Consider the following 23,292-nt stretch of genomic DNA (forward strand, 5'->3'; position numbering starts at 1 on the left):
CATCCATCCATCCATGCATCCATCCATCCATCATCCATCCATCCATCCATCCATCCCTGCAAAGCCCTGTCCCCCGTGCCGCTCTGTCCCAGGGCCGGTGGCTCTGCCTCGCTTCCCGTGCTGCCCCAGCCCGGCAGTGAGCCTGCCCAAAGCCACAGCTAATGGAGAGGAGATGAATCTGTGCCTTGCTGCCAGATCAAGGTGGCTCTGTGGGCTCTGTGCCGCTGGCAAGGGGAGGGGGATGTGGCAGGCACAGTGTGCCAGGGTCCCATGTCACAGTGTCCCTGTGCCAGCCCACACCTCAGGGATGTGCTCCAAGAACTGCAGCCCCACTGCTTTGCAGGCTGAGGGCTCACCCTGCCATCACATATTGCAAAATACATCTAAACTGCATGGCTGGTCTTGCTGTGCTTTTCCTTAATTTCTTGTTTCCTACATGCTTGGTGTATGCTAATTTTAAGTAAAGTCATATAAAATGAAAGCCTTGTAGCGACACTTTTCCTAAAGAAGCCAGTTTTGTGTTAAGTGGGAACATTGCAAAGGCCAGTTCCAAAGCTGGACTTAAGGCACTTTGGTGTTAATTTCCACAGTGCACCTGGGCAAGTCACTGGAACTACTGTGGGCTTTTGATGGAAGCCTGTGATGAGAGTCCCAAATCCCCTGGGTACCAGAATTCTCTGTGTTCCCACACACGCCTCAGCTGCTGCTCTGCAAAAGGGGTGCAAGTGCAGCATTTGCCTCCCAGATGTGATGAACACAAGAAGGATGATGGTGTGTTCTGTATCCTGTGACAATTTGTACAGACTTTCCTCCCTTGCACCTCTCTCCTCTTGGCTGGAGCAGTCCTTCCCAGGGAAGGGTGTACTCAGCCAGTGTGTGAGGGTACTTTGTTACTGAGGAGCTTCTTCAGCCCAACACCAGTGTTAGGACATTTGGACTGGAAGCAGACTTACTGCTCAGTTTATTCTTTGGTTTCCTCATGTGGAATAGGGGAATTTTGAGCATATGGATAAAGCTAAATCAAAATGATAAAGTATTTCATTTCAGACTGAGGGCATCCACACAAGAATAACTCTTCCAGAATAGCTTATCGCATAGACAAACTAAAAAAACTGATCTATTTTAACCAGAGGAATGAAGGAGGCATAGAGCTCTGGGTGACAAGCACAGCTCCCACAAACACATAAATCACAGATCACAATAGGCTCTTTTAGAGCTGTAGAAATGATAGTGCTGTTTTGGTAATGGAACATCCTGATCTAATCTCTACGTGTATGCACTATATTTATATTCTACACATGTATATATTCCAATTATATATATCTAAAAAATCCAATTTACAGGTGTGGACTATAATTAAGAGCTCTGATGTGTACTTTTTACTGAAATAATATGATAGAAAAGAATGTAATTTATCAAAGAAACACTGCTGAATTTATGACGAGAACAGGGAGATAATGGGATTTCTGAGACTGTATGGATGCTCTTTGCAGTCATTTGAGAGGGCAGGATATGGGGGAACTTAACTGGAAATGAGTTTTTTCTGAGATTGTTTTAAAACTAATGTATTTGCAACTCCTATTTTGTGGATGCACACAGATTCTTATATGAATACTGATTTTTTAGATAATTTATTGTAACAAGTAGTTTTTGCCTGGAAAAATCTGATGCTGCAGATTCCATTACAATATATTCTATCATAATGCCAGCCTGTATTTCTTTTTAGTCGAAGCATTCTAACAAATTCCAGACTTGAATTAAATCTGCTGTTCTGACACGTGAAATGTTGCCTAATCATTCTGGAGCTTTGTCAGGTTTTTTCCCCCCTCCTTTTAACTGGATGATGTGCAGAGTCCCCTGAGCTAATCCATGCACAGGTTTGGGTGGAGGTGCTTGTGGTGGGTTGGAAAGCACAAGAGATGTGTGACTGCAGAGGGTGCTTCATTTGTGTATAACTGGGCACAAAGGCTTGATGAGCTCCTCTTGTGTATGACAACCTGACCCCAGTGCACTCTTCCGTGAGCAGAAATGAGTATTTCTGCCTTCAGGCTGGCATCAGAAGCTGCAGCTCTGCAGATGTGAGGTGGCCAGTGGGGAGGGGGTTGTCCTGCTCCTCCCTCCCTGTGACTTTGCTGAGGCTTTGTGGGTGTCAGGCAAACCATGTGGACCTGGGGAGAGGCTGTGAGGCTGCTGGGCAGCTCTGCTGAGGCAGCTGGAGGCCCTGTCCTGGGTATCATCTGTTATTTTTTAAATTCATTGAATCCTGCAGTGGTCTCAGTGGAAAGGCACAGTAACACAGCCACAAACCATCCTCAGGTTATTCACGTGCCAATATGAGGAATAAACCCCAAAGATCTCCATGTCCTGTGCTGTAAAGGGTCCTGACAGGCAGTGTGAGCTGTTGGCTCCTCAGGTACTCTCCATGGAGCATCTTGGAATTTTTCCCACTGCCATTAACCTCATTTTTGATACTGTTAAGGGATGTGTGACACATGGATCAGAGATGGGGCAGCTGGGGAGGGTCACTAAGCACAACTGGGAGGGGGTTGTCACCTGCAGGACCCCCACACCCTGCTCACTTGTGTGTCCAAGCTAAGGGGTGCTGCTTTGCTCATCCAAACTCCACCTGCACCTTCTGCTTTGGGCTCCTGACTTTGGCATTTTGTCCACATGTCATTCTCGCTTCTCCATTCACTCTTGAGTGAAGCTGAGCTGACCACAGCCCAGGGTTCTGCTTTAAAATGTTTGCTGCATTTAATGCTTCTGCAGTGTGTCCGTTTTGGCTGGGCCAGGAGCCACCTGCTCTCAGATTTTCATCCTCTCAGAGGTAATTGCAGACTGGGCTGAATTATCCCTGCCACCTCTTGGGAAAGCTGCAGAGCCTGAGCCACAAAAGCCTCTTACTGTGAGGCAACTTTTCCAGAGCCAATATGACTTCAGAATCTTGTCTGAATCCTCCACATATTTTCAGGCCTATCCTTGCAATATGGTCACCAGAGCTGCTCACAGCATTTAGCAGTGGTATCTTGGATACCGGATGCTGAAATAACACCCTTTCCCTTTACTTGCTGGTTAATCTCCTATTTATGTAGCCCTGGATTGCTTTTCCCCTCTTAGTAACAGCATCACATGAGGAGTTCATGTAGGGCTGGTTCTGTACAAACCTCCTCATTTCCTTTCCTTAATTGCTGTTATCTGTATGATTAGCATGACCCGTGTACTTGGTCCTTAGACAGGCACTGTGCCATTTGCAGCTATTGAGAGCACTTTGCTCAAATAAACGGATATTGCCTGGCTTTCCAGATCTGTTCCCATCATCAATGCTGTTCCTGGCACCCAGTGCTGCCGTGCACACACTGCATCAGCAATGGCTTTGTTCATTTCCCACATAACTGAGTGATGTACTGAACAGGCTTGGATCAAGGACAGAAAACATTTGGCTATGTGTCTGTTTATCGTGTAGTACCTATCAGCTAACTAATTTTAAAATAATTTGAGTGCCATTTTTTCTTTTATAAAATATTTTAAACTGAAAAGCTGCTGCACCTGGAAGTCTGCTTCAAGCTTAGATCTCTGTCAAAATACTGATGCAACCCAAACACCTGGTTTACTTGACATTTTATTTTCCATGGTAGATGACATGCAGATTAGCTGATCTTTAGCTGACCTGTCCCCAGTACCCCATTTATTTGTAGGCATTGGCATATACTGAGCTTTATCCATAGTCCTCAGGTGGATCTTGCTATATTTTTTGAATGTGTTAATAGTTGGCTTGAACTGCTCAGGGATCTCCTTGGCACCTGGTCTCCACATGATTGCTGGGAAGTAATACAAATCTGCTTGTTTAGGAGTGTGTTTAATGAGAGCTTGTCATAAGGGGAGGGTTTCTGGCCAGAGGTGAAGGTCCCAGCACCGCTGTGAAACACACTGAGACTTAAAATACAGCAACCTTGTTGGTGACAATTAGCAGCTATAGCTGCCCCCAGCTCGGTGGGTGCTCGTGGATGGGTTTAATTTGGCTGTCTTGGTCAGGCTGTGCCTGTCCCAGCTGGCTCTGTCCCCAGCCTGTGTCAGGCAGGAGGGCAGAGCTGGCAGACCCTGCTCAGCTGCCCTTCCCAGGCTGGGCTGGCACTGCCAGGGCACTCACGGGCTGGGGCTGTGGGTGCTGCAGAGTCCCAGCTCAGCCTCTCACTGGAACAGCCCACTTAGGGCCTCCCATGGGCATGATGGAGATGCTGGCTGAAAGTTCTGCTGCAAATCACCAGATGTTGATAACTGTCCACAACTGTCCTGGAATGGATCCAGATCTGAAATGAGGTCACTCTGCATGTGGTTTGTTCTGTATTCCTTAAACACCTACAGACAATTATTGCTTCTGCAAATAGCAGGGCCAGAGTGTCCTGGTTTTGGGTTTCTGTATCAATACTAAAAGGCTTCTCTCTGCAGCTCCCTCAGTGAGAGCAGGAGTGATATTGGCTTTCCCTGTCCCCCGGGTGTGCCTTGCCTGTTGCAGGGGTGCTCAAGGCTCAGCTGGAGCCGAGGGAAGGGGTCTCCACCTCCCAGAGGTGCATTTGGGAAGCCTGTGCCTAAAAATAAAGAGCCACCTGGTCCATAGGTGTACACCCACCCCCAGCCAAGCCTGCAGCTGTGCCCAAGTCAGCAGCACTGGTACCTTGGAGCCACAGCACAAACCCAGGTTGCTGCACAGGTAGGAGCTGCTCATCCTTTGGGCCGGGTCCAGAGCCAGGCAATATTTGTTTCTGCAGCATGTGCTGCTGCTGTCATTTCTGTAGCTGGCTGCTTGAAAAGAGAGGACACATCATAGCTTGTGGGGCTCTGCAGAGCAGTAGCCTGGTCTTTCAGGAGGAATTTGCCTCAATCTGTCCCTGTTAGGGATGTTCTGCATGAAGATTGTTCAGTATTGCCTTCAAATCAGGCTGTACCTGCCAGGGCTGTCCCCTGGGATTTCTTACTGCCAAATCCCCCAGCAGAGGAGACATATTCACATCAGTAGGGAAACAAAATGGGAAGAATTAAACTCAAAAATACAGGTGGGAAGGAAAGGTGGATTTTGGAGCCCTGTGGCTGTCGTGGAGTGCTCTGCTGACGTGCCAGTCCCCTGTGATGCACAGCATATGTCAAGGCAGCTTCATTTAAAGGGATAACATCAAGGCATCTGAAAGGCTGCCTCCTTTTTGTTCTTATTTCATCCTGTATTACAGGATTTTATTCAGGTTTTTCAGTGGCCTCCTGGGTAATGCTTTATTACAGTGACAGTGTGGAGTTCTACTTTGTAATAATGGGATCTATATAAATAATACTGATTCGGCTGCCTCCTGTAATGCTTCCTGCCTGGGAACACTCAAAAGCTTTTGAAAATGTTAATTTCCTATAATTTGGATAGAGAAGCACCTCTGGGTACTGCAGAGGGCATGGCAGCAGTATGTGTTGTGCTGGTCAGCTGCCTGTAATAGCCATACCCTTGAATCAAGGGCTTCAAACAGCTGAGGGTCTTTTTGTACCCAAAATGAGTAATTAAAATAATTGCTTTCTTTAGGTGTTGGGTTTTTTCCTTTTGTCATTTTGAGCCTTTAAAACAGAGGCCAGGTAGTTTGAGACTCAGTTCCAAGCACTGTGAGGGGAGATTCAGCCTTGAAGAAGAGTCAGATGAAGGTTGGGAGAAAGGGATTGTGGAGGCATTTTATGGATTTTGACTTGATGTGCAAAGAGATGAAGGATGCTGTGACCCAACAGACTGCAGTGCTGTGTTGAGGACAGGCTCTTTGGCTCAGAGCAGCATTCTTTGTCCCATAATACAACTTTTCTTAGGGTGCTGCCCTGTGCTGGGTAAATCAATAGCCACTTACCAAGGCACAGCCTAAGGCCCCCAGGTATCCAGGCTTAATTTGGGCATTTATGTTTCTCTAAACAACCTGGGCTTGGTCAGGAAGAGGAGGGTGACCTGAGTCCCTGTGACTGTCCTGTTTTTCCCTGGGGAGCTGTTACTGCTGAGAGCTGGTGGGAAGGGAGATGCTGTGCTGGGTGTGGAGCAGAGCCCAAAAGGCGCGCGTGGCACCGGCAAGACAAAACGGCAGCGATGGTGAACAGGGTAAAGGCTTAATGGATTTCCTTGAACTGTGCTCTGTAAGGGCCTGGAGGACAGGATTTGCACTGGATTGACATGAGTTTTCAAAGAAGTGAGGGCTGCATTGTACAGCAGCGCTGCCACTCTCCTTGGCTGACCTGCCGTGCTCCCTCCTTTCAGGGTAACATTAAAATGAATATTGCACGGCAGAGAGAGCTGCATAATTGGCTGCAGACAATGCATGTGCTGTGCTGCTCTGTGCAATATCGATTGCTCCCTGTCCAAATACATGTATCTAGGATCAGCCCATTAAGCAGAGCCCCTTGGGCAGATGCCAATCCTTTCACGCTGCGGTGGCTCTCGCTCCATCCCGGCTGTGCCACAAGCACTGTGCACAGTCTGCAGGCACTCCAGAGCCTGGCACACAGGGACACAGCCAGGAGAGGGTCACTGCCCAGCGTGGTCCCCAGACACTGCCTTTGTGTGTATTTGCTCTGGTGGGGATGTCCCTCCTTGCTGATCTAACCCCCAGTGATCCCAGTGGTACCATGTGTGCGTCAGGGTTTTGTGAGGCTGCACTTAAATCCCAGTGGAAAAATGATCCTTTTTTTTAGGTAGATGAATTAAGGGGCAAGCCCACCATGGCTTGGTAGATGCATAAGTGAGTCCTGGAGGTTGGCAGTGTAAGCAGAAGTTATGCAGGTGCTGTTGGGGCACATCTGTGTCCCAGCACACGGAACAGGCAGCTCGGCTGCTGGAGGTGGTAAAACCAGCTGTGCAGCCGCTGGATGGGTTCTGCTGCTTGGTCATGCTGGGGCTGTGTCGTGTGTGATGCTGGGGCTGTGTCGTGTGTGATGCTGTGCTGGCCTGTCTGCTGCCACCCACCCAGGGCCACTCACTCTGTCTGGTCCCCTCCCGTGCCCCTGCTGAGTCTGAAGGCAGCACAGCTCACAGAGGCTCATTGGTGGGGCTTTTATCACCTTTCAACACTTAAAGGCTTCTGTGTCTCTGCATTCAGAGAGTAACAGTGGTGCTTTTCCAGCAGTGCAGAGGGCTGCAAGAGAAGGAAGGTTCATGCTGCTTTTCTCAATCCTTCATCTCCAGTCTACTTGGTCCATATAGTCCTACATCTTATTTTATATCTATGTACACATATACGAATGGGAATTATTCCTCTGTTAAATCTAAGTCAATAATCCCTTTCCTCCTGCAAGCATTTAGCCTCCTAGCAGATCCTGTAATAAATTAATCTTCTTTATCACTCCTTTAATCGGTTCCTCATAACCAGTGAGCAGTGAAATCTTCTCACCTATTGACTGATGTATAGTGTTAGATTAATGTATAATGTAAATGAATAGAAATCAAATTACAAGAGCTGCTGTGTGCTTTGGTGGTGCTGCTGCTGAATTTGTGCTATCAGGAGCTCATTCAGGGTCACTGTCTTAGGCTGTACTTTGCATGTAGGAGCAGCATGCAAAGGTTTGGGGAGCCAGGGCTTCTGTGGAGTTAAAGCTTGAATAGAGGAGAAAAGGGGGTGTCTGTTATTTTACACCCCACACTATCTGTTCTAAAGAGAGAAGAGCAATATGCTGTGATGTGACAGACTGCTAGAATCAACAGCTGAATTTTTAAATAATACAGAAGATGAAGAGCCTCAGTGTTTGACTCTTGGGGAGCTGTGGGTGGCAGTAGCTGCTGTTGGGAGGAGGATTTGGGTTCATCCCACTGAGGTTTGACATTTATTCCATGGGATGGGACAGCATTCCTTGTGGGCTCACTCTGCAGGAAGCAGAGACCGAGGTGCACATCTGGGTTGCTATTCCTCAGCTCACCTCAGCTGTTTCTCCCTCTGCAGTTTGAAGGGTGCTGTGTGTGGGCTGTGGGCATTTAACACTTTAAATTAATGCTTAATATTTAGGTGGGATGCAAACGTGCTTAGGTGTACAATCAGTTCTTCAGTGCCCTGCTGTGATCTGCTGATGTGAAAGGCTTAGTTATAGACTGTGCTTATTGTGGTTACAAATAATGCTTTGAGGCTTCCCAAAATTCTATTGTTTTAATACAGCAGTTGGCAATGGCTGAAATTCCTCTTCCTACTTTTTCCCAAGACAGTGAGGGGAAGGAGAAAAGCAGAAAAGGAAACACAATAAAATGTCCCTGTGGTATTTTTTTCTATTACATACCTGCCAAAACCTGTAATGGTGTGTTAAGACAAAAGGCTGAGCCCTCGGTGTTGTCCAAGGGAAAAAGCACAGAAAACTCTATTAAACCCTCTGTATTGCATTGACCTTTGGTTTGCTCCCATCTTTTTCTGGTTTCTGTGATGTGGCACACAATAGCTGTGGGGAAGGGTGGGCACTGCAGATCCTGCTCGATTTCAGCTGAGAGGTTTGAGGCACACAGGTAGCACATGGAGTGAAACCATCAGGACAGATGGAAATCTCATTTTTGTGCTGGTATTCTCCATAACACCTAAGTGTTGGCTTTGTCCTGCTCTTGGGCTGCTCCTTTGAGGAGCCAGTACACCCCTGACCTGAATCTGCTGGTTCCTCAGCCCTTCTTCTGTGAATTCTTCTTGAGGAAGAAGCTCAAAAGGAGTTTGGAAAGCATGTTAATCCTCATCACTGTCTGGATGAGGCACTGAATTTCTGCTGAGACTTGGGCATGGTGCCCTGTGGTGACAGGAGCTGTGCTTCTGCTCCTGGGGAGCTCTATCAAACACCCCTCAGAGTAAAGCAGAAAGGAAAGGTAAGCTGGAAAATGTACATTCCTTTGCCTAGCAGGAGTTTTTGTTCAGGCTGTGGTCCTAGTTCACCGTGTTTCCCTGCAGAAGGGACCCTCACACTCCACAGTCACTCCTGTAGATAAGAATCCCTTCTCATTTCTACCCAGTAATTCTCACAACTAAATAAGGCCTGTTCTTTAATAGCTAAAAGTGTGGAGAGTGCCAAAGATCAATTCAAAGAATAACTATAATGTAATCTAGTGAGAAATTGCAGAGACTAGAGATGGACTCTCCTCTGAGCTGTGTAGCAAAGGGCAGTGATGAGCTGTTTGCAGCAAGTGGAATTGTGGCTAGATAGGAAAATTGTTCTTTCTGTGAGTGTGGTCAGGCATTGCCATGGGGACCCAGAGAGGCAGGGAAACCTCTGTCCTTGGAGACACTCAGAGCTGCACTGGGCACAGCCCTGAGCAACCTGACCTGATATTGAGCAGGGGTTGGAGTGGGGATTGCTGCCATCATTCACTGCTTCTGGGATTTACAGGAACAAACTCTCTTTTACAGTTAAGCTATCATTTTGTAGATCTGTTTTTATCATGAAAGTGTGCTGCTTCATGAACAGTGGTGTCTCTGAGCATTCATTATTCAGAAAAAGTTTGTCTTCCAATTACACAAGATCATAAGAAGAAAAGTGTCTGGTTTGTCAGAACTGCAGAGCTAAAATAAGCTGCAGCAAGCACATCTCCTTGGCAAGGAGCTGGTGTCTCTAATTAGAAAAGCTCTGGAGAGTTAATCTACTTCTGTATGAGACCTATTGCTTCCTCCTGCAGCACACGATGGCTGGAGCTGAGCAGCTTTGAAAAAGGCCTGGAGGCTGGGCTTCAGATAATTAATATATCTTACTTGAGAACTTACATATATACATATATATATATATATATATATGTATGAGAATTTCCCAAACATGAGGTTTTGTGTGCTTCTGTCAGACAGCTGAACTTCAGCAGGGCTGAGAATTGATTGGGAATTGAAGATGTGAATTCTTTTAGTTAAAAAGTAAAAGTGCTGAAAGTCCTAATCTCTGGCAAGCAGCTGCTGCAGAATGGAGTAAGTTACTGTGCCATCTAGCTGTGTGAGAGCAGTGTCCTCAGCAGGCAGGAAGAATTTTGGTTGCTTGGAAGTGCCCAAGACTGGACTGGATTCTTGTTTGGGGTGGTCATGCCTCACCCTCACAGAGGTGTGGGCAACAGGAGGGGAAGAGGCTGTGATACTGAGATGAAAGCAGCCTTTCCTGGGACAGTAACCTCAGCCACACTGCCAAAGAGATAACCTTGATATTTCAGTGCCTATCAAAGGTGTCTTCTGCTCTCATGCTAATGCTCTCCAGAGCAAGGGGGGCAACTAATCAGCATTGCAGCAATCAGTCAGGTTTCCCTTGGCACATGATGAGTTTAATTATTTTGCAGTTCACACCATGTTCTTGGTAGCTGTAGTGATGTTTATTCTGGGAAGCTTCTGGGACTGAGGTGGTACAAAAGTTTTCATTTCAGACAAGAATTTACCAAGTTCTTGGCCTGGGATCCAAATTTCCAGAGTTTCTCTGAAGTCCTGGTTGGCCTTATTAGACTTTATCAGTCCTAGTTCCTTTTCCTGAGACATCTACCACATGTGACAGTTTTGACGTGGATACTGATGTACCAGAATTGACTGACGAATCTCATCAGACAAAAATAGCTTGTGTGTATCAGTGATTGAACCAAACTGCTTGGTTTAAAAGCAAAAGCCTTATCTGACTTGGCCAGCATGCTGCACTTTGTCTCCTCCCCAGCAGAACTCCCAGCCCTCCCTGCAGCCCAGCAGCTCATGGTCTGGAGGGACAGGAACTCATGGCTAAGGCAGGAGGGGCTGGGGGCACTGGGGCTGCCCTGGCTGTCCTTGGGCTCCAGGAAAGCTCAGGGTCTGTGTGCCATGTCCAACACAAGCTGTGCTACCTCCACTGTGTGGCTCCCTGGGGCTTGGAAACACCCACCTGGTACACTGCGCAGCTCTCTTTCAAATCCTCCACAACCACCAAGCAGGTTAGCACTGCCTTGGACCTCACACTTACCAAGAAGCACTTAATGAGTTATTAGTCAATGAAAACCTGGGCAGGACTCTCTCAGCCTTCAGGCAGCTGAGAGTTCACTCTGCAATAGGTGCTCTTCTGACCAGGGGCACCCAGATAGAGCCAAAGTTAATTTATCTCATTTTAATAACTGCAGTTACTTACCGATATCTTTCTCATAATGTCATGTTCTCATATCTGAATTGCCCCAAATTTGCACCTTACCTGTGTCGAGTTCTGCAAATAACCTAAGAAGTGATGCTGTAGGAGTTTTGTTTTTACTGTCAATCTCCTGTGCAGCACAATACCTTTGAAAGCGGCAAGAAATATTTTCTTATTGGTGGCAAACTCCCTGGGAATGTGCAATTGATTATTCAAACCTCATGGTGCTGCTGCAGAGATTTGTGTTGCTGTGACTGACTTTGATTCCCTGATAGCCTGTCTCATGCTCCTGTCCCCTAATGGAGCTGATAGCATTAAGTCATGCAGTTAATCAAGTGAAAGAAATTGTTTCTCCTTATTCAAAGACCTGATAACTTTATCCAACAGGGAGGGTCTCTAACAGGATGAGACGAGGAGAAGCAGATGAGATAAGAAACATCCACAAGACTTAATAAGCAGTGGAGTAGGAGTGTTTTTAAATGCCTCAAATTTGGAATAGAAAAGCATTCTGAATGATCTATGGAAAGCCAACTCTGGCTGGCACTTTATTATTGCATTTTTTTGTATTAAGGAGTCAAAGATCAAGAATAAATTCAGTCCAGGTAATGAGACACAGAATTGTTAATTGAGGTGCTGCTGAGGCATGTGAGGACAGTGTGGAGCACAGCAGCTCCTTGGTGAGGCAGCTGGCAAAGATGGGTGCATGGTCCCAAATTATCAGTGTGTGATGGGTTTTCTGCATAGTATTTCCATCACTGATAATGAGGAATTAAAACATAATTCACTAATGCATAAAAAGAAAGGTCTTCACAGGGCTGGGTACTCCCAGGCAATGATTATCCTGATGAAATTAACTATAATACAGGAGGCTCAGGAGGAAGCTCCTTCCTTTTCATGCTACCCATTATAACAATGATCTGTGCAAAACCAATTTGACTATTAGATCATTCCTACTAAAATAACTCCAAACCATTTACAGGCATCCTTGTAGGACTTGCTGCAAGTAGGTGCTGAAGCACTTCCAGTGGTGTTGAGTTTAATTTGTACCCTCCCTGTTCCCTTCCCACTTTGCCAGGTGGAGCTGTTGTCTCTGGTACGTGGAATTCTGCATTTCTGGGGAATGGCAAGAAGCAGAAGGTGTCACTCTGCCTCTGAGGGGGCAGTGGCAGTGTGCTCTTGCTGCCAGGCTTTAAGAGATGCTGGTTAAGAAGGGACACATGGATGCTGTGTGAAACTGCCATTTGAGACAAGCCCCCCTCTGAGCTCTGCTGTGCTCTCATGGATTTATAACAGCTCTGCTACACTGAAATTGTTCCAAGGTTTTGCTGGTCAGGATGCAGTCAAAATCTCTCCCAAGGGGAGCAAAAGTGCTGCAGTTTTCCCCCTTTACCAGGTCAGTTTGAAGTTTGGCTGTCCTGCAAAAGTCTGTTGTTTTTATTTTCAGAGTTACTGGCAAATGAGAAAGGTAAGGAATAAGGTATTTTCACCAGGTGGTGGGGTTTTTTTGAGCAGTGAATCCCCCAGGGAGGCAGAGAAACAGAAACTACACTCCTTTTATGCATGCTGCATAAGGGATAAAAATGTACAAATGTTTTCCATTCCCAGGCTCATCTTTTGCTTTAGACTTTGGTGAGCAATAATATTAGTAGTAAAAGTTAATGAAACGTTAGTGGCAAAAGTTAATGAAGACTATGTGGAATAAGGCTAAACATGGACTAAAACATTGATAAATTAGAGTTTTAAGGGAAATCATAAAGCAATTTTTCTGGCAACTGTTTATGAATCTTCCTCTTCATTTAGACAAGATCTTACTTGCAATCAGTTGTAAAGGCATTGTACATCAGTCTAGAGTAACCAGCACAGCAATTGTAAAAAAGACATAATTTTAGAGTTTGTCTACTTACTTTTAGGTGATTATATAACTCCCTTGTGTCAAGAAAAGACAAGTTTTTACTTTTTGAAAACTATATATCTTGCTGCTGGACTAAAGAGTGCAGAAAGTGCTTGTTTGCTGCTGAGTCACCAGTGAAATCATTAGATTTGAGTATCTGGAGCCTTGAACTGCAAGTTGTAGGTTGGAAGAACTGGAGAGCCAAGAGCCACAAACACTTCCCTCAGCACGGTGCCACAGTGCTGAGCTCCTGGTCCCCAGCTTTGTCACATGTGTGCACAGCTGGGAAAGGTCTATGAGAAATCCCAAAACCTGGAGAAAGGAGTTCTCAGTCACATCCCCATCTTAGTCCTGCCTAGGATGCTTTAGAGCATCTCAGCAGGTTGATGTTTAGTTGTCAAATGCTCCTTAAGGGCAAAAAGAGATGAGCCTGAATTTGTCACAGTATGTGACACTGACAGAGCTAGAGCTGCTCAGTGCTGTGGTGTTATTTAGGATGTTGTGCCAGCATCCTGGAATTTATTGCCCACATTTTGCCACATGCTTGAAGGTGAGCTGGCACCACGTGAAATGTCAGGTAATCCCTTTAGCATGTGTTTAAGCTATTGTGGGATTGATCATGCTGGGTCTGGGCTGAAAACCACACTGAGTTTACACTGCCCAGTGAATCCAGCAAGAGTTCAGGTATCTGCACCTTCATGTGTCACATCCTCCCCAAAGGGAGGCCAGGGACCTCATCTGCTGTGCTTACCAACCCGCATTTCACTCTCTGCTGCACTTAGTTTCTCACAGATTTCTTTTGGTTTGCTCAAGATAAGCCCACACTACAGAGAATTGATTTGGAACGCCATAAAGTCAGGTGTTACCTGCATCCAGTGATGTTTCATCTCTCTTGTCCACTGTAATTACTACAGAAAGCAGGATGTGATAATGGTCAAAGTCAGAATTAATGAAGGAAAAAACCCCAAACATAAAAGGCCATTGCATAGTGCAGAAAGATTTGAGCAGAAATGTAACAAGTTCTCATGAAAAAATTCCCTGTGAGTTTGTAAATACTGATTTTCTTCCTTCTTGCAGTTTCTCACTCCATGTCCACAGTGGCTTTCCATTCCCTGGTGGTAAGCCAAGGCAGAGGAAATCCAGCCAGCCACTGTCCCCAGCATGGTCCCTCCCCAGATCATTCCTGCCAGGCAGACTGGGAATCACCCTCATGCTGGGATTGTTGAGTTTTCCTGGTGGTTAGGGGCTTTTATAGCCTTTCACTGCCAGTTCTGTTCAACTGCTAAATGGTAAGAGCCAAGCAACTGTGCTGTTGAGCTGGTTTGGACTGCTCCACTGTTCCTCATTTGTTCATCATTTGTTTCTCTGGAGGTCATGCAGCACTTAAGGTGGGTGCTGTCTTTGCCCTAAATGCAGGACTTTGAGATATTCTGTAGGTTCTGCTCATTCCTTCCTGCTGGTCAAAGACTTTTCTCTCCTGGTGCAAGTCCAGCACTCTCAGCCACAAGTGCTGTGACCAGGGATAACATGGATGGAATGGACTGTAGGAGCAGCTGGCTCCTGTGGCTGTGATCTGTTTTGTCATCCCCTTTGCAGGTTCACTCCAGCTAAAGAGGCACCTGGGAGAAGTTTGGTGTTTACCCAAGGCACAGCTTGGTGTTCCAGCCCAACCTCTGGGTAATGCTGGTCGTTAACTTTGCAGTATTTGCCATAAACATTGTCACAAGGTTGTGTATCAAACATCTCATTTAGAAATGGTTGGTCACGTTACAGAACTGATACATGAAGGAGTCATTGCCAATGCCCAGAAAAAAAACATGATCCATTCCTAAAAATAGAAGTGTGACAGCTCATGACTTGGTTATTGGGTCTTGGTTGGAGAGTGTTTCATTGATTTCCAATGTGGTGCATGTTATTTTTAAGTCATAACCTATTTTTGGTCTTAGGAACATTTTGCAAAAAGAAGGGGATATTGCATCATATCCATTCAGTAAATATTTTAGTAATAATATGAAATAGGTTGTAAGCAACAGGTTAAGAATTTCCTTCATAGAACAAAACCTACTCATCAGCTTGCTAAGGATTATCCCCCCATGTTTGTGGGAATTTTGGGTCAGTGTCAGGAAATTTTCTAACATATTTTTTGCCTTATAGGTAATGGAATATTTTTAGTATTAAAATAATCTGAATTTTTTGCAGATAAAGAAATATGGTATGATAATAAGTGATTCTGTTTGAAGTCACAGATATATTTACTGGTTAATTGGTGACTGTGACCTGTCTATATCCTCATGTGTGGTTCTGTATTCCCTCTCTCTCCCTGTGCCCACCCATTCCTGTGCAATCAGGTAAGGACTCACACCATGTTCCTTCTGACTGCCAAAGCAGGGGCATTTGTTTGAGTCCTTCCTGGCCAGAGATTGGTCACAGTCTGACAATAACATCTCTGAGACTACTGTGTTGTCATTAATTCAAGTTGAACTTGGCCAGCAGGCTCCAGACTTATCCGAGTGGACAAACAGTCAGGGAGCCCAAGCACAGTGACTGCAGAGTCTTGGGAAATGAGCTAAAAATAATAGTGTACTTATTTCTGGAAGAATGAAATTGGGTTTGATCTACCAATCTCTTGAGCTAATAAGGGTAATGGAAATGAGATTACAATGGCTGATTTATTATTTCTGGTAGCTATTAATTATTGGGTTTTTCTTTTGAGTAATTAAAGAAGAATTTTTCCTGCTTTAAATGAGTGCACTAGGTCTCATTAATCTGAAGTCTTAAAAATATATTCTTAACCTGGAGAGCCTAAGAAAATGCTAGTTTCCTTGTAACTGTTCATTTGCAATGTAAGACCATGAAGCTACTCTTACAAAAGCTTTTTTGACTCTTTTAATGTTTCTGTGAGTGTGTAAGTCCTATTTACACCTTGGCTCTTTATTGGCATCTTGGTTCTGCCTTCTTCTGCTTCTCTCCTGGACAGTCCAGAGTTCCTCTGCAGAATCAGTCATGGCTGAATTTAAGCACACAGATATAAAGTAAATACTGGATAATTTCATTTTTTATTTTTTAATTTTTTTTTACCCACAGACTTCCCTGAGAGAGACCTCAAAATAGAGGCATGTTGCAGTGACTTTAGGTGGTAGCCCAGCTTTTAGCTCTGAGGGCATGTTGTGGAGGCAGCTTCCTGCCATGGATGAGCCAGTGATGCAGGGAGCTGCTGTGGGTTACTGCTGACACAAGTGTGCTCCGACAGCAGCAGGATGATGGCCTTTAAAAATAGGGCCTCTTGCCATTTTGTGTTCTTGTCAGTGTGTCACAAATGTCATAAGATCAGGTTTGTTTTTCCTCCCATTTTTCTCTTCTGGTTATTGCCTTCACCAGGGGAATGGATTGGTTTTGTTGGTGTGGGGTTTCATGCTGGCACTGGCAGGACAAGAGGGAGCAGAGCTGTGCAGGGGTTCCTCGGGGCTGGGCTGGGCTCTGCAGTGCTGCCCACTCCCAGTGCTCTGCTAGGGGACATTTCACCTTTCCAAGGGTAGAAACACCAGCTGCCCACAGCACTGCAGCACTGCAGCCAGGACTTCTCACCCTTCCTCCCCACAACATGAAGGAGCCACGCTCAGGCTGTCGAGGTCCCCGCAGCCCATCTGCCCTCAGGGTTCCTGTCCATGGCTGTCAGCACGGCCACATAGAAAGGTGTTGGATCCAACAGCTCATAAAGATTGTTGTGAGGAAAAACAAAGCCAAACAAATCAAATCTTCTCCCTGTGAAACTCAGCTGAGAACTGATGTGAACACAAAGGGAGAAAGAGAAGGGCAGTGTTTGGTCAAACCAGGTGGCTGAATGACTCAAGTGCCTCCTGCCAGCCTGCTCAGCTGGCCCAAAAGCTCTCCCTGAGCTCTGCAGGGTGCGTGCCAGAGGGCTCTGCCTGCCTTTGGGAATGCTGCAGTGCTACCAGGCCAGCCCTTCAGGCTCTGGCAGAAGCCAAGGCTGTGTTTGGCACCAGGAATGACCCTTCATGCCCAGCTGGCTCATCCAGGGACTGTGCCCATTGCCACTGATTGCCAGGTGACAGTGGGCTGTGCCCTCAGCTGGCTGCCTTCCCTGGGGTGCATTTATTGGGAATGGTGGGCAGGATGGGTGCTGGGGACATCACCTTCCCCCAGCAGGTCACTGGGAGCAGGTGGGATGGCCCTGTCCCCTCTCCACACCAAGGATTATTCAGCTGCAAAACTGGATTACTAGGAAGCTTAATCTCTGGCCTAAACTGCCATCCAAGTCAAAGGTGGGCTCTTTATTGCTTGTAGTAAATACCAAACATGTTCCCAAGACTCTGTAATTAACCTTTTTTCTGAAGGGGAAGTCAATTCCCACAGTTTCCCTGCAGAACTGCATAGCCTTGCATCCTGTCTGGAGAGAGCTAACATTTTTCATCCTTCAGCAGCTCCTGTGGGGAATATTTACAGCTGCCAGCAGGAGGGTCCAGCTCAGAGCAAGCTCCTGCAGGTACCATTTCCATGACAATTTACCTTTGAACTTTGACCCTGCTGTAGGAAAGGGGAGTTTAGGAATATTCTCTTTTGCTTTAGGAAAGCAGGACCCAAAAAAGGCAGTTTCCAGAAGGGGATTAAAAATTTGAATCCTGAATCCAATATCTGATAGGGAAAACTGTCTTAGAGCAATGAAAGCCACTCAGACCCATCCCATACCTCTAATGGCTAACACCAGGATGTGGCCAGTGGTAATCTGCACTCTTGGGGTATGTGATAGAGAAACCAGGAAATGAAGAAATGGCAGGAATTTGACCTTTCAGCAGAAAATTCTGCAGAAAAACATATTCTCAAGTAAGTTTATATTTCCAGAGGAGTAAACATTCTCCAAAGGTACTCTAACGAGCAGATCCATAGCAGAGTAGATCAAATGGGTTTTTATCTGCTCTACATGCTGTCAGGCAGCCAAGATTTATCACTTTACCTAGGAAAATGGAAAAATCAATGTAAAAGAAGGAACAGGTTAAGTTTTAACAGTAAAAAAACAAAGCTTTTCTCATGTGCCCATAATTTGATGCCATTTTTCACAGGGGGTTTGTCCATTCTGTCAGCATCAGAGGAGCTGGGAAGTGCAGGTGAGCATGGGGGGACTCACTGCTGATCTGGTCTGCAGGGCTGGGGGGAGCTATTTGTGTGCTGGTGTTATTGGGGGATGAGCTAAGAGGTGTAAACCTCACTTTGTGCCACAGGGAAACTCTTTGGAAGCCCTGGGTTTGGAAAATTCCCACTTTGTTTTAAATTAAAGGAAATTTGATTGTATTTCAGTAATTTTTTTTCTGAATTGATGTTATGTTTCTTTCAGAATTGGAATGTGAAAAATGTCAAGTGTGATACAAGAACCTTTTATGTAAGAGAATCACAGAATCACAGAGTGAACTGGGTTGGAAAAGAGCTTTGAGATCATCGAGTCTGACCTATGACCTAAGACCTCATCAACTAAACCCTGGCACTGAGTGCCATGTCCAGGTTCTTTTTAAACTGTTCTGTTTGGAAATAAACTTTTGCTTTAAAACTTTTGACCTGTGAGTGAAACACTGGAATTACAGAACTGACTGAAAAAAATTCCAAATTTAGAAATAAAAGCTGTTTTCTGGGTTTAAACCCACTTGTTGCTCTGATATGGAGCATTTTCAAGTTATCTTTGCAGTCACAGGTGACAGAATACTTTTGCCAGTGCTGAGACATGGAAGCAATGCATGATGCTGTCCTGGAAGCTCCTGGGAGTTGTGGCAGTATGAGTTTGTTTATATTTACAAATTAGTTGGACTTGTTCTTGGCACTTGTTTGGATTTAGCTTAAGAATAATCCATATTGTCCAAATAACTTCCTAATAATAAAAACCCACAGTCACTGTCAGAGCTAAATTCCAATATTTCACTGCAAAGTAGCTGGAGAAGTAGCTATTGCCTTAAATAAAAATCACATTTTCCCAAACCAAGCTGTAAGCAGTGAGAATTGTTGATTTTCAAGACTTTTAAAACTGAGCCAATAAAATATGCTGAATCTTACCTTATCTACACTTCGAATACCAAAAAGCATTGACATCTCTCAAACCAAATTATTGTTTTTTAAAACACAGTGAAAAGAGAATGTACCTCTGGAAATTTAGCATTGTGGAAAGAATGGTTTCTTGAATAAGGATATTGTAAAACCCATCAGAGAGAAAAGTGCTGCTAGGAGGGGGATGTTGCATAAGGTGTCTGAGATAAAGGTTTTACTGTTTTTCGTGTTCTCATAAAATTTTACTGAAATGGAAGATTTTCTCTTTAAATGTTCATTGTTATGCACATGCTTTGCAGAGATAATAGCTACCTTTGCCTAATCCTCATGGGCTGATTTGAATACAGAATTAGTATCATTCTCCAATTTCTTTGAACCTGGGGGAAAAGCATGAGCATTTATTTCAAAAGAGTTTGTGAGTTTTAAGTTCCCCCAGACATCAGAGAGATTTTAGTCCATGACTGAAATCAATTGCAACATCTATTTGCTTTAATTTTATCAGGACCCAGAACCTGATTTGATTTTCAAAGCAATTAAAATTTTTCAAACTCAATTCAAAATTTTTTTTTTTTGAAAATGTAAGAATTTTTCTCTTTTTCAGCACAACCTATAAATGTACTTAGCATGTGGGAACAACTTTTGTAGTGAATGGTAGTTCTATGCAAGTTTCTTTTTTTTAAGGCTGATTCTGAGAGTAGCACATTCTGTGCTGCAGAACTTGCCTTGCTGGGCTCAGGGGGCTGTACAGCCCAACCAGTGCTGTAAGGGAGCACCATGAGGCTGCACTGTCACGTTATGGGTGTCAGGGGTCCATTTCTTGTGCTGAACAAGTATTTTGATTATCTAAAATGGAGTCAAAAATTCTGCTTGTTGTCCCGCTGCTCTGTGTGAAGATCATAGCCTCAGACCTTCAGCATGAGTAATTATAATTTTTCCTTAACTAGGAGTTATCTTTAAAGAAATGCAGTCACTTCAGCCCTCTCCAGAGCCATCCTTGAAGTAGCTGCAGTGAATGGTTGATGCAGAGCCCTGTCTTGACATTGTGAGGCAAAGAGATGAAGCCCTTGTAAGACGGAATGTTTAATTTTTCCTGTGAGTCACTGAAGGTAATACAAACATCAGTCTCCAGCCCACAGATATGTCATTCACTTTACAGAACGCAGCAGCTCTCTTCAGGCTGGTGAGGAGGCTGATGTAAACAAAACAGGATTCTGAGGAGGCATTTCCAGGATTCTGCAAAGGTTTGGGCTGTGGCTGGATATGGCCAAAATGCAGGTCTGTGTGTGGCTCTGGGTGCTACTGCCCGTGCTGCTGCTTTCCTCAGGTGCTCAAACCCCTGCTCAGAAAAAATAAATGTTTCATTAAATTGTCTAGTCAGGCAAAAAGTGATGTCTCTATTTGGATTTATGGATATGTTTAAAAGACATTTCTTTTATTAATGGGACTGAAAGATGTGCTGAATTTTAAACACACCTTGAAATACTTTCTGAAACAAAGCAACCTTACTGTTTGAAAGCTTTCGTGTGAGCTCAAGGCCACCTTATAACAGTGCTGCAGGGACAGTCACATTTGTGCTTGGAATTACATTCTTCATCTTCTGGCATTGTTGTATGATCCTCAGCTGAAAATTGTGTTCATGGATCATGAGATAAGCACTTAATTTTAACCTTGATGAAATCTTACTGATTACACAATAACTTGTAATTTATTCATTAAAAATAGATGGTGGGCTCCCTCGTATTTTGATTAACCTAGTAGCTTTCACAGTAAGAACTGAATTAAATCAGAAACATCACAACAACTTTAAATATAATGATCTGGAGGGGTACTGAGTGCATCCCTTGAAATGCTTTTGGAAACCCTATGGAAAACCTTCCACTATGGAAATGATCCTAAATCTTCTAGCCATGCGTGAGAGGCTCCATCAGTTGTCTTTTGGCTTTAACTAGACATGTTTTCAGTGAGAGAAGATGTGAAGGACAGGGGGCTCTGACCTCCTGTAAACCTGTGAAGGAAGTGACAGACAGTAAGATGTAAACCCAAGGACTACAGCCAAGATACAGTTTGATTACAGATGCACTGAGTGATTTGGAAAGATAAACTTTGCATGACCCTGGGAAGAGGAATGCTGCTGAATGCTCAGGATTTCAAGTGAAGCCACTGAAGCATTCAGTAGTTCAAGGAAAATATTGTCTCTTTAGGGCTGAAATGGAAATTTATATCCCTTTTTTGAAGTCTGGGCATGCAGGTGAATGAGCTGTGCCTCCCTCCTGGAGGCAGCCGGGTCTAAGGAAGAGGTGCTCTGTGACTGAGGTATTACTGCTGGCTGTGACAGTGGGAGGGGGAATTGGGCTTGGGAACAGTTAAAACTCAGTGTTCCCTTTGCTGGAACACCTTGTGAGGTGTACCTGGGCTCAGGTGAGTGTTTGGGCAGCTGCCAGAGCTGCTGTTTGTGTCTCAGGCACGAGCAGCTCAAGAAAGCTGTAAAGAACAACATTGGGAACACTTTCCCCTCTGCATCTCCTTGTCTTCTTCCCATTCCCCATCCACCTTCTTTGGAGAAATGTGGATGCACATTTTGGGAATGCTGTAAGTAAAGAACCATCTCTTATCATTGTTTTTACCTTAAAAAGCTGAAAAGATAAGGAAATTGTTTACAGATATTAATTGCTCTCACATTTGGAATTCTTGTGTATTTCTGTAGAATAAGTGATGGTATTTATTGCTTTGCCTTTGCAGAAATCTGGGATTTTGTAACACTACAGCACAATTTATTTCTATGGTTCTCAGTAAAATGCATTAATGATGTTAATCTTTATTACATTAAAAGCAGCTTTACAAGAAAAGACATCAAGTCAATTTTGCTGCAGCATTTCTCTTTGTAATTGAGCCTTTGTTCTCAACCTGAAAGTGCACCAATATAATTTTACTCATCTTTTCTGTTGAAATTCAACTGGAATTTCAAGAATCTGAAGTAAAATATTATTTAAGACCTAGGCTGTAGCAAAACCTTTTCCCCAGAATGTAAGTACTAAGGCTTCATCTATTGAGAATTGTTGTTAATGACTGAAGTAAACAATCCTATGTATCGTATTTAGCTCTGGAACCTGAGGAAAATGGCTTTTACACACTCTGGGAAGTCACCATGCTTTGTTTGAAGGTCACACACCTTCATCATGCTATCATGCTTGCTATGAACTCAAGCTGTGCCTCAGTACTTTTTCACTGAGAACTCTCACTTTGATTGCTTCATGTTAATTGAACAATTTAGGGCTTTGCTTATTTTAACAGTTCAGACTTATGATATTCATCTATTCTATGCAGCAAGGCAGAAATACTTCCCAGTCTCTGTGGCCACTGGGCAATTTTCTCTGCAGAACATCCCTGTGTGGAAAAGCTGCTGAAGGCTGTTCCCTGGAATGGAACCACTTCACTCTCAGCTCCTCCAGCTCTCATTTCATGCAGGTGTAATTGCACTGGTACTGAGGAAATGGTTTTTGACTTGTTCCAAGGTGCTGGGAAAACGCAGCCTTTCAGTTAGACAAAGGGAAGAGCTCTTGCAGGAGCCTTCAGCTGCCATCAGCAGGACACAGAACGACTGCTTTTGATGTTAGATGGCAGAAGATGTGCTCTGAAGGGATTTGGGAGGAGAATGGGGACTCCAGAGCAGAGCTGAAGTATCTTCTAGTCTCTTGTGCACATTTTTGTCTCCTAACAAGGGCTGTGGTGAGCCAGGCCTGGGCATTGGCCTGCTTGCTGTGCTGATGGATCTGTGTGTGCCGTGGGCATGGCTGAAACTGGCTGAGGGAGATGGGCCCCAGACAGGTGAGGTATCCTGCTGGGGTGAGACAGAACTGAACTGGACTCAGAAGCTGTATCCAGGAAGGGCAGGGGTGGGGATGAGGAGCTGCACTGTTGTGATGTTGGGTCTCTCTGATGGGAGCTGCTGGAGCATGAGCACAGCACTGAGTGCCTCAGAACCCTGCTGGGGGCTCTCCTTGCTGTCCCAGATTCACTTGGCTCCAGTTTCCACAAGCTTTGGATGTGTCAGCTGTGTTGCTCCTAATTCTTTCCTAATCTTCAGACAGTTAAAAAAGATTTCCCATGTGGCTGGGGTAAACGGCGGGCCGTAGCAGCAGTGGTTTATAATCCTTTCAAGAACGTTGCTTGTGGTCTTTAAAGTATCTGTAGGTTGTGTCAAGAGTATTTTTTTGGAATCAGGGACAACCCCCATGCAGTGCTTAAGCAGATTAAGATCGCTGTGCAGCTTTTCTATTTTT

At 44.7% G+C, this 23,292-nt stretch overlaps 1 long non-coding RNA gene across 5 annotated transcripts; it reads left to right on the forward strand.

Annotated features, from left to right (window-relative positions):
* Positions 1 to 6,996: 6,996 nt before the first annotated feature.
* On the forward strand, positions 6,997 to 21,552 carry LOC107210928. 5 transcript variants are annotated; one of them, XR_004499380.1, is made up of 5 exons: positions 6,997 to 14,253; positions 14,561 to 14,641; positions 17,404 to 17,468; positions 18,043 to 18,087; positions 18,315 to 18,617. It is a non-coding gene; the product is annotated as an uncharacterized LOC107210928 (long non-coding RNA). The 5 variants fall into 5 exon arrangements; XR_004499379.1 differs by having other exon boundaries at positions 7,872 to 14,641; XR_004499381.1 differs by having other exon boundaries at positions 7,873 to 14,641; positions 17,407 to 17,468.
* The last annotated feature ends 1,740 nt before the right edge of the window (positions 21,553 to 23,292 follow it).

This window comes from Parus major, chromosome 14 (assembly GCF_001522545.3).
Source record: "Parus major isolate Abel chromosome 14, Parus_major1.1, whole genome shotgun sequence".
NCBI classification, from domain to species: domain Eukaryota; kingdom Metazoa; phylum Chordata; class Aves; order Passeriformes; family Paridae; genus Parus; species Parus major.